General features: G+C 32.4%; 2 long non-coding RNA genes across 2 annotated transcripts; both read left to right on the top strand.

Annotated features, from left to right (window-relative positions):
• Positions 1 to 1,424: 1,424 nt before the first annotated feature.
• Positions 1,425 to 1,998, top strand: LOC125584484. The gene is made up of 2 exons (XR_007321407.1): positions 1,425 to 1,850; positions 1,948 to 1,998. It is a non-coding gene; the product is annotated as an uncharacterized LOC125584484 (long non-coding RNA).
• Positions 1,999 to 4,274: 2,276 nt separating this feature from the next.
• On the top strand, positions 4,275 to 6,689 carry LOC106349370. Its single transcript, XR_001271107.3, has 3 exons — positions 4,275 to 4,953; positions 5,051 to 5,473; positions 5,673 to 6,689. It is a non-coding gene; the product is annotated as an uncharacterized LOC106349370 (long non-coding RNA).
• Positions 6,690 to 13,314: the final 6,625 nt, after the last annotated feature.

Below are 13,314 nucleotides of genomic sequence, written 5' to 3'. Positions count from 1 at the left end.
TTTTTGTTTTTATTTTAAGTTTGAGTTATTATGTATTATGGTTGTGTTACAATTTTGATTTACACCCTTTGTAAAGTTGTTAAATCAAAACTTATTGCAACATTATGACTAATCCCATGTTTTAGAGTTGAGGTACAGTTATAATTAAAGTTTCTGTCTAAACTACAAGTGAAAGTAATAAATTTGATACACACCACGTACGAACACCTTATGTTAATAGGTATTGGAATTTTCTGTTCATAAAAATATTATTTATATTTCCAAAACCACCACAGCAATATCTTATTATTATTTATGGAAATATTCTTAACAATATTATACGATATTCTTAACAATATCCTAATTTTGTGAGGAAAATTGCCGAAAATACTATTTTCAAAGTATCACTTTTCATGTTTACACTAACCACTTTTACCATCATCTTTAATGAAGTGTAAAAGACATTTATAACTTTTTGATTAACTTTGACCAAAAAAATATACGGTTAACTAAACTTTTAACATCAACTTTAAACCTTAAATCATCAACTCTAAACTCTAAACCATGAAACATCAACTCTAAACCCTAAACCCCGAAACATTAACTCTAAACCCTAAACCTTCAAATCTAAACTCCAAAACATCAACTCTAAACCCTAAACGTAAACCCTAAACCCTAAATCTAAACTTAAAACATCAACTTTAAACCCTAAATCATCAACTCTAAACCGTAAGCCATGAAACATCAACTCTAAACCCTAAACCGCGAAACTTCAACTCTAAACTCTAAACCCTAAACCTTCATATCTAAACCCTACAACATCAGCTCAAAACCCTAAACGTAAACTCTAAACCTATATTTTCTGAAATTTGAATCCTAGACCCTAAACCTTCAAATTTAAACCTTAAAAATCAACTCTAAACCCTAAATGTAAATTGTAAACCCTAAACCCCTAAACCTTCAAATCTAAACCCTAAAACATCAACTCTACGGTTTTAGGGTTTAGGGTTTAGGGTTTAGATTTTAAGTTGAAGGTTTAGGGTTTAGAGTTGATGTTTTAGGGTTTAGGGTCATTTTTTTAGGGTTTAGGGTTTAGAGTTTTCATTTTAGGGTTTAGAGTTTACTTTTTAGGGTTTAGGGTTTAGTGTTGAAAATTTAGGGTTTAGTGTTGATGGTTTAGGGTTTAGAGCTGAATTTTAGGGTTTAAAGTTTAGAGTTGATGTTTTAGGGTTTAGTGCTGAAGGTTTAGGGTTTAGGGTTTAGAGTTGATGTTTCGGGGTTTAGAGTTTAGAATTGATGTTTCAGGATTTAGGGTTTGTATTTCAAAAAATAAAAGGGTTTAAGATTGATGGTTTAGGGTTTAGGGTTCATATATCAAAATAAAATATGGTTTATGATTGATGGTTTAGGGTTTAGAATTGAGTTTTAGGGTTTAGGGTTTGAATTTCGAAATAGTATATATTTATTATCTATATATAATAGCAAATCTTTTTTTATCTAACTGATGACATCATCATTTTATTATAGGAAAAAATCAAAATCTAATGGTGAGAATCGTGTATGTGATATAATTTAATGGTTAAGGTTTTGGTTAGGAACAAAAGAATGACGTACTAGATTTACTATAGCAATCGACGGCTTCATCATACCTCCTCACAGGCGTCTCTTAAACAGATCATCTGTTTTTTCCTTAAAGGTTGTATCTTTTCGCACTCAGATCTTCTAGATCTTCTGTGGAACCGTCATCATTTTCCCTTGACAGTTGTAACTGTTCAGAAGTTTATAAATTGAAGAGATTGTATCGAGTTGCAGATTTGTTTCAAGTTTTCTATGCTTCTTATCTCTCTCTCTCCTCCGCATCCAAATCCAGTGTAATTTTTTCCGCTTTAGTTCATTTTTCCTTTCTCCTTTTTTCCTTTTCTGATGATTTCAGACGCTTCCCATTCATTGTTTGATTAGTCTGTGTAGGATCCACGATTCAGAAGAACTCAATCATGATGTCTATTGAATATTTATACACTGCAGTGCGATTCAGATTTTTTTGATTGTAAAGCAGATCCAGCATCACCGTACAGACAGTGCGCTGATCATCTAATGGTTTAGGAAATTAATACTTTTATATAAATCTAACTTAAAACATCAACTTTAAACCCTAAATCATCAACTCTAAATGAAACCTTCAAAGTAAACCCTAAACCCTAAATCTAAACTTAAAACATCAACTTTAAACCCTAAATCATCAACTCTAAACCCTAAACCATGAAACATCAACTCTAAACCCTAAACCGCGAAACTTCAACTCTAAACTCTAAACCCTTAACCTTCATATCTAAACCCTACAACATCAGCTCAAAACCCTAAACGTAAACTCTAAACCCTATATTTTTCTGAAATTTGAATCCTAGACCCTAAACCTTCAAATCAAAACCTTAAAAATCAAAACCCTAAACCCTAAACCCTAAACTCTAAACCCTAAACCCTAAAAGTAAACTGTAAACTCTAAACCCTAAAAGTAAACTGTAAACCCTAAACCCCTAAACCTTCAAATCTAAACCCTAAAACATCAACTCTACGGTTTTAGGGTTTAGGGTTTAGGGTTTAGGATTTAGGGTTTAGATTTTAAGTTGAAGGTTTAGGGTTTAGAGTTGATGTTTTAGGGTTTAGGGTCATTTTTTTAGGGTTTAGGGTTTAGAGTTTTCTTTTTAGGGTTTAGAGTTTACGTTTTAGGGTTTAGGGTTTAGTGTTGAAAATTTAGGGTTTAGAGTTGATGGTTTAGGGTTTAGAGCTGAATTTTAGGGTTTAGGGTTTAGAGTTTAGAGTTGATGTTTCGGGGTTTAGAGTTTAGAATTGATGTTTCAGGATTTAGGGTCTGTATTTCAAAAAATAAAAGGGTTTAAGCTTGATGGTTTAGGGTTTATGGTTCATATTTCAAAATATAATATGGTTTATGATTGATGGTTAGGGTTTAGAATTGAGTTTAGGGTTTAGGGTTTGAATTTCGAAATAGTATATATTTATTATCTATATATAATAGCAAATCTTTTTTTATCTAACTGATGACATCATCATTTTATTATAGGAAAAAATCAAAATCTAATGGTGAGAATCGTGTATGTGATATAATTTAATGGTTAAGGTTTTGGTTAGGAACAAAAGAATGACGTACTAGATTTACTATAGCAATCGACGGCTTCATCATACCTCCTCACAGGCGTCTCTTAAACAGATCATCTGTTTTTTCCTTAAAGGTTGTATCTTTTCGCACTCAGATCTTCTAGATCTTCTGTGGAACCGTCATCATTTTCCCTTGACAGTTGTAACTGTTCAGAAGTTTATAAATTGAAGAGATTGTATCGAGTTGCAGATTTGTTTCAAGTTTTCTATGCTTCTTATCTCTCTCTCTCCTCCGCATCCAAATCCAGTGTAATTTTTTCCGCTTTAGTTCATTTTTCCTTTCTCCTTTTTTCCTTTTCTGATGATTTCAGACGCTTCCCATTCATTGTTTGATTAGTCTGTGTAGGATCCACGATTCAGAAGAACTCAATCATGATGTCTATTGAATATTTATACACTGCAGTGCGATTCAGATTTTTTGATTGTAAAGCAGATCCAGCATCACCGTACAGACAGTGCGCTGATCATCTAATGGTTTAGGAAATTAATACTTTTATATAAATCTAACTTAAAACATCAACTTTAAACCCTAAATCATCAACTCTAAATGAAACCTTCAAAGTAAACCCTAAACCCTAAATCTAAACTTAAAACATCAACTTTAAACCCTAAATCATCAACTCTAAACCCTAAACCATGAAACATCAACTCTAAACCCTAAACCGCGAAACTTCAACTCTAAACTCTAAACCCTTAACCTTCATATCTAAACCCTACAACATCAGCTCAAAACCCTAAACGTAAACTCTAAACCCTATATTTTTCTGAAATTTGAATCCTAGACCCTAAACCTTCAAATCAAAACCTTAAAAATCAAAACCCTAAACCCTAAACCCTAAACTCTAAACCCTAAACCCTAAAAGTAAACTGTAAACTCTAAACCCTAAAAGTAAACTGTAAACCCTAAACCCCTAAACCTTCAAATCTAAACCCTAAAACATCAACTCTACGGTTTTAGGGTTTAGGGTTTAGGGTTTAGGATTTAGGGTTTAGATTTTAAGTTGAAGGTTTAGGGTTTAGAGTTGATGTTTTAGGGTTTAGGGTCATTTTTTTAGGGTTTAGGGTTTAGAGTTTTCTTTTTAGGGTTTAGAGTTTACGTTTTAGGGTTTAGGGTTTAGTGTTGAAAATTTAGGGTTTAGAGTTGATGGTTTAGGGTTTAGAGCTGAATTTTAGGGTTTAGGGTTTAGAGTTTAGAGTTGATGTTTCGGGGTTTAGAGTTTAGAATTGATGTTTCAGGATTTAGGGTCTGTATTTCAAAAAATAAAAGGGTTTAAGCTTGATGGTTTAGGGTTTATGGTTCATATTTCAAAATATAATATGGTTTATGATTGATGGTTAGGGTTTAGAATTGAGTTTAGGGTTTAGGGTTTGAATTTCGAAATAGTATATATTTATTATCTATATATAATAGCAAATCTTTTTTTATCTAACTGATGACATCATCATTTTATTATAGGAAAAAATCAAAATCTAATGGTGAGAATCGTGTATGTGATATAATTTAATGGTTAAGGTTTTGGTTAGGAACAAAAGAATGACGTACTAGATTTACTATAGCAATCGACGGCTTCATCATACCTCCTCACAGGCGTCTCTTAAACAGATCATCTGTTTTTTCCTTAAAGGTTGTATCTTTTCGCACTCAGATCTTCTAGATCTTCTGTGGAACCGTCATCATTTTCCCTTGACAGTTGTAACTGTTCAGAAGTTTATAAATTGAAGAGATTGTATCGAGTTGCGGATTTGTTTCAAGTTTTCTATGCTTCTTATCTCTCTCTCTCCTCCGCATCCAAATCCAGTGTAATTTTTTCCGCTTTAGTTCATTTTTCCTTTCTCCTTTTTTCCTTTTCTGATGATTTCAGACGCTTCCCATTCATTGTTTGATTAATCTGTGTAGGATCCACGATTCAGAAGAACTCAATCATGATGTCTATTGAATATTTATACACTGCAGTGCGATTCAGATTTTTTTGATTGTAAAGCAGATCCAGCATCACCGTACAGACAGTGCGCTGATCATCTAATGGTTTAGGAAATTAATACCTTTTATATAAAATTTTTATATTCAGGCTTGTTAAGATGGGATTACGTAACGTCATATGTATGATGTCTGTTACATTCTGCATACATCATTTTTAATTAAGGTTTCAAAAGGTGGTCTAGATCGCTAAGAATTTGTAAATGAGGGATTGTTAGGAGGACCAGAACAATTACTATAGACTATCACAGACTCAACAGCATCCTCAAGTGCACCATTCATCTGTGCCTGTGCGTGCGTTTAAGTGGTGAGGACTTGAAAAAGAAGTGGGAGACTTCATCAGTAAGTTTCTAGGAAAAACATTTATACTGTTATAAATTAGTAAACTACAAATATAAATATAATAACTCTACTTTTTATATTGTACCTGTGTATTAGTGAATATTATGTGCTTTTGAATTATGAATGGTCAAACACAATTTGTCATGCGTGTTGTCAAGCCTTGGAAACGATTTTTCATGTCCTGTTCACTGTCCTACAGCAGTGGAAGCCCGGCGTCTGGAACAAATAGAGCCTCCTCCCTCTGGTTTTTCGCAGTCATCTATCTTTCTGAACCTTCCTATCTGGTAGCAAGCACAAAAAAAAACAGAGGACAGATTATGGTAATATTAAGTCCTTCCCTTGGATACTCTGGAACCTTTGGAAAGGGAGAAATGCTTTGGTGTTTGAGAAAAGCCGAATCTCCTCTGCTTCATGCATCTCTAAGTCGCTGGAAGAGGGAGATATTTGGTATATGGTTAACTACAATGAGAATAATCAGGCTGCGGCTTTGGAAACAAGCCGTCTTCACACAACTCTTGGGAAAAGTCTCCCCTTGTTTTATCAAATGCAATGTTGGCATGGCTTGGGATAGCTCTGGACCTCTGAGGGGTGCTAGCTGGGTTACAAGAGATAGTCAGTGCCGTCCGCTTGACCATAGCCGCCGTGCTTTCTGTTCTCCCCTATCTAAACAGGAGTCAAACTTAAAGGCTATGTTGTGGGCTGTGGAAGAGATGGGCAACCTGATTATCTGAAGCAACGAAAAATTCTGTTTGAAGTTTCTTCTGCGGAGGTGAGACAGTCACTTCTGGATCCATACAGCTATCCTGAACTCTTATCACTTTCTACAAAAATCCTTGAGTTGCTGCACCGACACACCGTTTTGATGAATGGTCTGATTCCACGTGCTTGACCATAAAAATAATGTAGCAACAGCGATTGCAGATAGTGTGGTCTCATACTTCTGTACGCAATCTTATGTCACCCGCTGGTGGACCTTGCTGGCTTCATCAAGCTATCCAACAGGAGGCAGGTGTCTAATTTTCTATTCCATTGGCTGGCTCAGGGGATATGTGCCAGTGGCACCTTTAATTGCCATCTTGTTTCTTTTGGCTTAGTTCTTTCATGTTTCTCTTTAGATCTCTACGGTACCTGCTGGTATCTTGTTGTCTGTTTCTCAGTTTTTCTAAGTGTTAAAAAAAAACACAATCAAAGAATCCCAGCAAATGGTTTTTACAAATGTGACTCTTTATCAAAACTTACTTTCAAAAATTAAAAAAGTTAAAACTTACTTCACTAATTTTATTGAAGATAATGTTTTTTTTGGCTATAAATTATATTTTTCTTTCTTTTATAACTGCTTTTTTCTTGAAGAGTTTATAAACTAATATTTTTCAACTCTATATATTACAATTTGTACAACATTTTCTCCTAACTTCAATTTTCAAAACGCTCTCAAATCAAAATTTTGATAAAAAATTTCATTATATCTTAAAATTTTGAAAATAATAAAATTTTCAAGATAGTTTAATTAAAGCTATTGAAAAATATGAATCTTACTTTCAAACAATTGTCGCTAATATACAGTACCATAGTATACAAATTATGTGATAAGTAAAGATATATAAACATTATTCAGTACCATATTATTCAAATTCCAACGGTCTTGAATAAAATCATCATATTTAAGCAAAACAAAAGGCTGAGAACATAGAATGTTCTGTTGCAGATTTAATGGATAAAATCATCTAAATGAATCATTGCAATTGCTTAGATGAAGATTTATAACTATTTATAAAAATCATTACAATTTTTTAAAAATAACCATTGTAACTACTTTAAGATCTAAATGATCATAGAAGACTTTTGAAGAATCACATACAAACATTAGAATTTCTTTTTATATTTATGTATCTTAGTTTTGATAAAACATAAACTTTACTTATCATAAAAAGAGATTTGTGTAACCTAATATTTGACAAAAGTTAAAACAATTATTTCATTTATGGTATTTTTAAATTGAGATGTTAAACTATCCTCATTTTTGTTACATGCGTTAGATTTAATTAATTGTTAGTATAATCACAAAGAACTTTTTGTTTTAAGTTACCAAAACAACATTGATATTTCCTTTGTCCTTTTGACACATTTTCAAATTCTTTAATTTAAAACTATTACTTTATTTTTATGTACATTAAAAACATTATATGTATTTCAACTGGTGTATTATTTAAGTGGTTTATTTTTGTGAAAAGATTTTTTGAAGTTGATTCTTTTGCTAAATCAGCTTTGTATGCTCCTTAAACCTTGGATTTAAAGTAGTAATGAAAATATGGTTTGGTCAAGAAAAAAAAAGGGCATACCCCATCTAATTCAAGAAAATGCCTAGAGATCAAAGTCTAAATTAAGAGATTTACATTTATTGGTAAGAAGTATACTCTGAATCAAATCCTTGGCGAGGAACATTAGGAAACTGTACAACAAGATAAGGATGACACCCAAGTAGCATTTATTAGATGATTGCACATGCTAAAAATACCGATTATAGGTAAGAAAAATACAAAGTGAATCTACTATTTTATCACTGTATATGGGCTTTGCTGCGACAAGGATGCCTTTTTGTTATGCCAATGTCAAGACCTGAAACTGAGTCCTCTATAAAATACTTGTTGAGATGAAGGGCTCCCAAACTTTTAAAAGAAAGATTTGAAAATAAACTTCATCGATCTCATATATCATATATCTTGGTAGTCTGTAAGCAGTTACTTTTCATAGCTTGCTTTAGTCCATGACTATATGTCCTCTGCTTCATCCAGTTGATCATACTAGATAAATATCATATTTATAGAATATGATTTACTCCGATAAATGCCATGGCAGTGAAATAGTAAACACGCAAGAGAGGAATTAATTTTAATTTCTACATTACAGAAGGAAAAAAAAAATTCGTGTCGAGACAGCTGTCCCGTAGATTAAAGAATCCGCAAAGATTAAACAAAAGGTTGATATTCCTAATACTGAACATGAACTTCTTGTCTAGCCAGTCTTTACCATTGTCTCAACCGATATTACTAATAAAAAAGTATATCTATTGTTCTATAAATTCAAAAGTCAATTTATATTTAATTTGTTATATACATTTTACATCTTTTTCCTTATGTTGTTGATTTTTTTATTTTAAGCTAATATATTCAGTATTTAAATGAAAAAATAAAAAAAGTATTATATATATAATTATTAAATATATACAATTTATGAATATTAAATAATTTAGTTTTTGGTAAAGGATTTTGATTGCCCGCGCGAATGCGCGGATTTGTTTCCTAGTATATATAAAGAACAAGGTCATAAGTGTCCCTTTAGTGATTGTAAAACTGAAAAGTGGTAGCATGAAATTGGTAAACATGTAATTTCCCCTACTATTAAAGCAAAATCCCTCCTAGGATTCTTCTACCCTTAGTTTTAGAATTATTTACAATGGCAATTTATTACTTTTTTAGATTTTTTTAAAAATTAATTTGCCGGCCGTATTTCCATCCAATCAAAAGTCATGTATTTTGTTATCCAATAACATTTAAGCAATATTTAATAATCCAAAATTATATATTACTAGTGGCTTGCCTGTGCTACGCGCGGGATATTTGTTAATTGTGTAGTATAATGGTTGATATTTGTAAGAAAAAAATACAAGTGTTAATTTTGTGAATCTACGGATGGACGTTTGGTATTAGATAATTAAGGCTCCGAATAGTAACTGCGGTTTCAGCGGTGTGGGACAAGCGGTTTCAGCGGTGTGGGACAAGCGGTTCAACTGCGGTGCGGTTCTAACAGTTATAAAAACGTATAGATATATGGTATATGTAGAGATTTTTTGTTATTGTTAACTGCGGTGCGGAACGGGTGGTTGTAAACATTCGGATCCTAAATTGGTGGTCAAATTCAAATTGTGGTCATTTATTCTTTTTAGTAGTAGTAGTATTGAAGCAATGTTCAGACTCACTTAAGACAAGTCGCAGACACATGAGTGATCAAATCTTATGTTAAATGGAAACTTTACCAATAAAGGTAGTGATTTTTTGAAATTTCTACTTTCTATGAACAAAAAAATATTTGTACAGATTTAAGAAGTATTAGGTGACACTCTCTTTCTCTATGTTGTCCATCACTTGTTAAGAGTTATGACGCTGTTAATATTTCATTAAAATTGTATATCGATTGAATATTTAGTGGTTCTATATTACAATGCTAAGTATGAAAAAATCTATAATATAATGAGGCAGTTGCCTCACACCTGAGACGACACGTCAACATTTTGGTGGGTCCCACTTTTAAAAAGTATGAAAAAAATGTCAAATTTGTGGCTCGAACCCGGATTATTGAGATGTAAACACCAACATTTATACCACTAAACTAAGGGATACTTTGTACATTGATGACTGAAACTAATATATATTTATGGAGGTCGGAAACTTTTGCTTCTTCGGTTTTCTCTGTGGGCCGGGCCTACAAATGTATTATGAGTTTCATTTTTAAATGAGGTTCATCACGTTATATGAAAAAACAACAATTATAGTTTTTTTATATTGTAAACTGTCTTCATTTAACATGAGATTAGGTTCTTTTCATCATTGTCTTAGACAAGTCTGAAGAGTCGCGCTGTGTGTCTGTTCGTAATCTATTTTTTCACCGGTGAACTCTTTATCTCCCCATCTTAAATCGCTTGATCTTAAATGTTCCTGATTTGTAGCCTTTCTTTAAACCCTATATATATGATTATCATCTTTGATGAACCCAATTTGCATCTCCACAAAACTCATTGATTCCTCTTAGCTTTAAGGATCTTCTAGAAAATGTCTTTCTGCCTCTTCAGTTCCTCAAACCGGCGTTTCCGGCATCCGTCACTCAACCTTCGAGTCTCTCCGTGTTGGTCGTAGTAGTCAGAGCATAGCCTCTAACCTCCGCGCTTATGGAATTCTCTGAACTTCAAGAAAGACATTGAGTTTATGAGAATCACGGTTCTCTTCCTTGATGAAAAGGTAAGTTAATCTTCGATTTATCACACTTATTTAATATAATTATTTTTAATTGATTTCCTGATTCTTTGTTAAATAATATTATTTGCAGATTCTGTGATTCATAGGTTTATTCCCGCCGGACGTGCTAATCATTACATGCCATCTTTGAAAGCCAGTTCCATTGTGAAAGACTGAAAGTCGATCGTTTTGAGGTTGCTAGATGCTCAAGCATGTACAAGATAATTGATCATACATTCCTCATTTGTTTCATTTCACCAACTATTATTGATGAAGTACTATTATTGATGAAGTCATCACGGGTGCTCCTGAGATCAATCTCCAATCATAATTAGACGATTTGACAATTTCCAAGCCATTGCGAACACAAACCTAGAACTCTCAGGTATATTATTATATTGCATCTGAGTTTATAATATGTTTTGTTATCATAAATGATATTTAAACTCGCAGATGTAGTTGAGCAAATCTGTTCTGTCCAAGGCTCTGACCTTAGCAAAGAAACAACTAGAGTCGTTATCCATCTCCTAATTGATCCGTAAGAAACAATCAACACACAATTCTCTTTATACTATTATCTATATTGTGCTAACATCAATAATCAAAAATATTTCCTACCCAAATTCTGTGGTCGTCTATTTTTCTCTCTTACTTATCAAACTAATTTTACACAAATCTTTATTTTACAGCTTAAAAGAAACCACAACAACCCAAACAATCAAAACATCAAAAACTAGAATTCCAAAAAAGACGAATCATTAATGATCACCTCTCCTTTTTGTCTAATCTTAGAAATAAACTTCAAAACAAATATGCCAAACTAATCATTTCAACTAAAACTCAACGACACATACATCGAGTCATCTAAACAAATACAAACTACACGGCCAGCTATTTAACAATTTACAAACTTACTTTCGCAACGACACATACATCGAGTCAGTTAAACAAATACAAACTACACGGTCAGCTATTTAACAATTTACAAACTTACTTTTGCAACGAAAAAGACGAATACGACAACCAAGATCAATGAAATTACTAAACAAAAAAGCAAAGTAAGTTATGAACTATGATAAATACAACTAACAATGATTTTTGTTCACATATTCCCCATCAAATAAAAAATAAACAAACACAGCCACAACAAGAGATACAAGAGACAATCCCGACAGACACAAAGGTGGCAACAACAGCTCCACCTGCTCACTCCTCTTGTCTTATAAAAATAGCTTACATGTCCAATGTCAACAGGCCAATGCTATTATCTTCTTATGAAAAATACATAAATTCGTTTAAAACTCATTAAAGCCCAAATACTCAGAACTGTCACTCATCTTATAGTTATTTCTACAAGTCTTCATGTATTTGTTTTAAAGGTCCAATAAGAGCAACAAGTTTAAAAATAAAATAAAAAAATATTACAAACATAATAAGGATAATAAAAATTATTACTTAATACACACAACTTACACGACTAAACTGGAGAAAAAATATCCAGAAACAAAAAGTATTTTCAACAACTTTAATATAATTTATGTACTCTCAACAGTACAAGAAACAAATTAAAAAGACAAACAAACAATAAGTTTCAGTGACACAACAAACAACAACACGAATTATATCAATCACATTACTAACACAGTTTAGTCCTTCATAAGTGGAGAACAATGCATACACAGTTTATCATCACAACTCTAACCCTATAACAATAAAAAAAAAAACTTGAAAAACAACTCAAAACGCAAAATTCACAACTACAATAACCCTAGCAAAAATATTGAGATGAAACAAGAACTTTGTCCACAACCCCGCGCTTGCGCGGGGGCAATGTCCCTAGTATATATAATAATGGGAAGAAATCTTTTTCAGCCTACTAAATTATAAGCAAAATCTCTTAGTGATCTCCGTTGAAAAAAATATAGACCATCCCTGAATAGAAATTGTCTGATGTTTTTCTTAGCGTAAAATATCAGTAAAGAATTTTTTTGAACAAATAAGTTGATGTTGTAGCTATTTGTTTAAATTGTGGAGCCGTTATTATGGAAGTCTCAACGATGTTGAGGATCAGCTTTACATTTATCAATTGGATGTATATTCTGTATACGAGGGATTGCTATTTTATTGACATACGCGAGGTGTATAAATTTATTTCAAAGTAGTGAAATAACGTTTATATTTTTTGAATAAACAAATTGAATGACTAATAGTTGAAGCATAAAATATAAAATTTTGTAGAGTAGGTTTTATATGAAATATATCATTTATTTTATTTGTTTGTAATAGTAAGATTGGTCGCATTTTTCTTTTATGTTGTTGGGGGAGATAGGTTACTGTGGCATATGTCCTTGCGAGTGTTGTTAAGTAACAATGGAGGATTTTCACATACGCTCAGTGCATTGACTTTATTGATGTCTTTCGACATTGATTTCATGTAGTCAGGCCCGTCCCTGCCATAAGGCAACTAGAGCATATGCTTTAGGCCACAATATATAGAAGAAAAATTAAGGCCACATATCACCAAATATTAGCTAGGTCTAATCGTTAACAAGTTTGAATTGAGTTAGGATACCATAGTTCGATCCCCCTTTTGTCCAATATAGTTTTTATTTTAACCATTTGATTACTTTTTACACTTTTGTACTGGTTTGATGTTAGTGTATTGCTATATATTGTTGGTATTTATATAATAGGCCACACAATTTTTTTTGTGCTTTAGGTCATCCCAAATTATGGGACGGCATTGCATGTAGTTTCCGTGTCCATGCAAATAGATACTGATGCTAATAGATAGTCCGCCAATAGGTTGTTGTTGGTTTTTTTTTTTTTAGA

The sequence above is a fragment of the Brassica napus genome, chromosome C3 (assembly GCF_020379485.1).
Source record: "Brassica napus cultivar Da-Ae chromosome C3, Da-Ae, whole genome shotgun sequence".
NCBI lineage: Eukaryota > Viridiplantae > Streptophyta > Magnoliopsida > Brassicales > Brassicaceae > Brassica > Brassica napus.
Note: the sequence above shows the minus strand (reverse complement) of the source record. Positions and strands in the feature narration are given on the sequence as shown.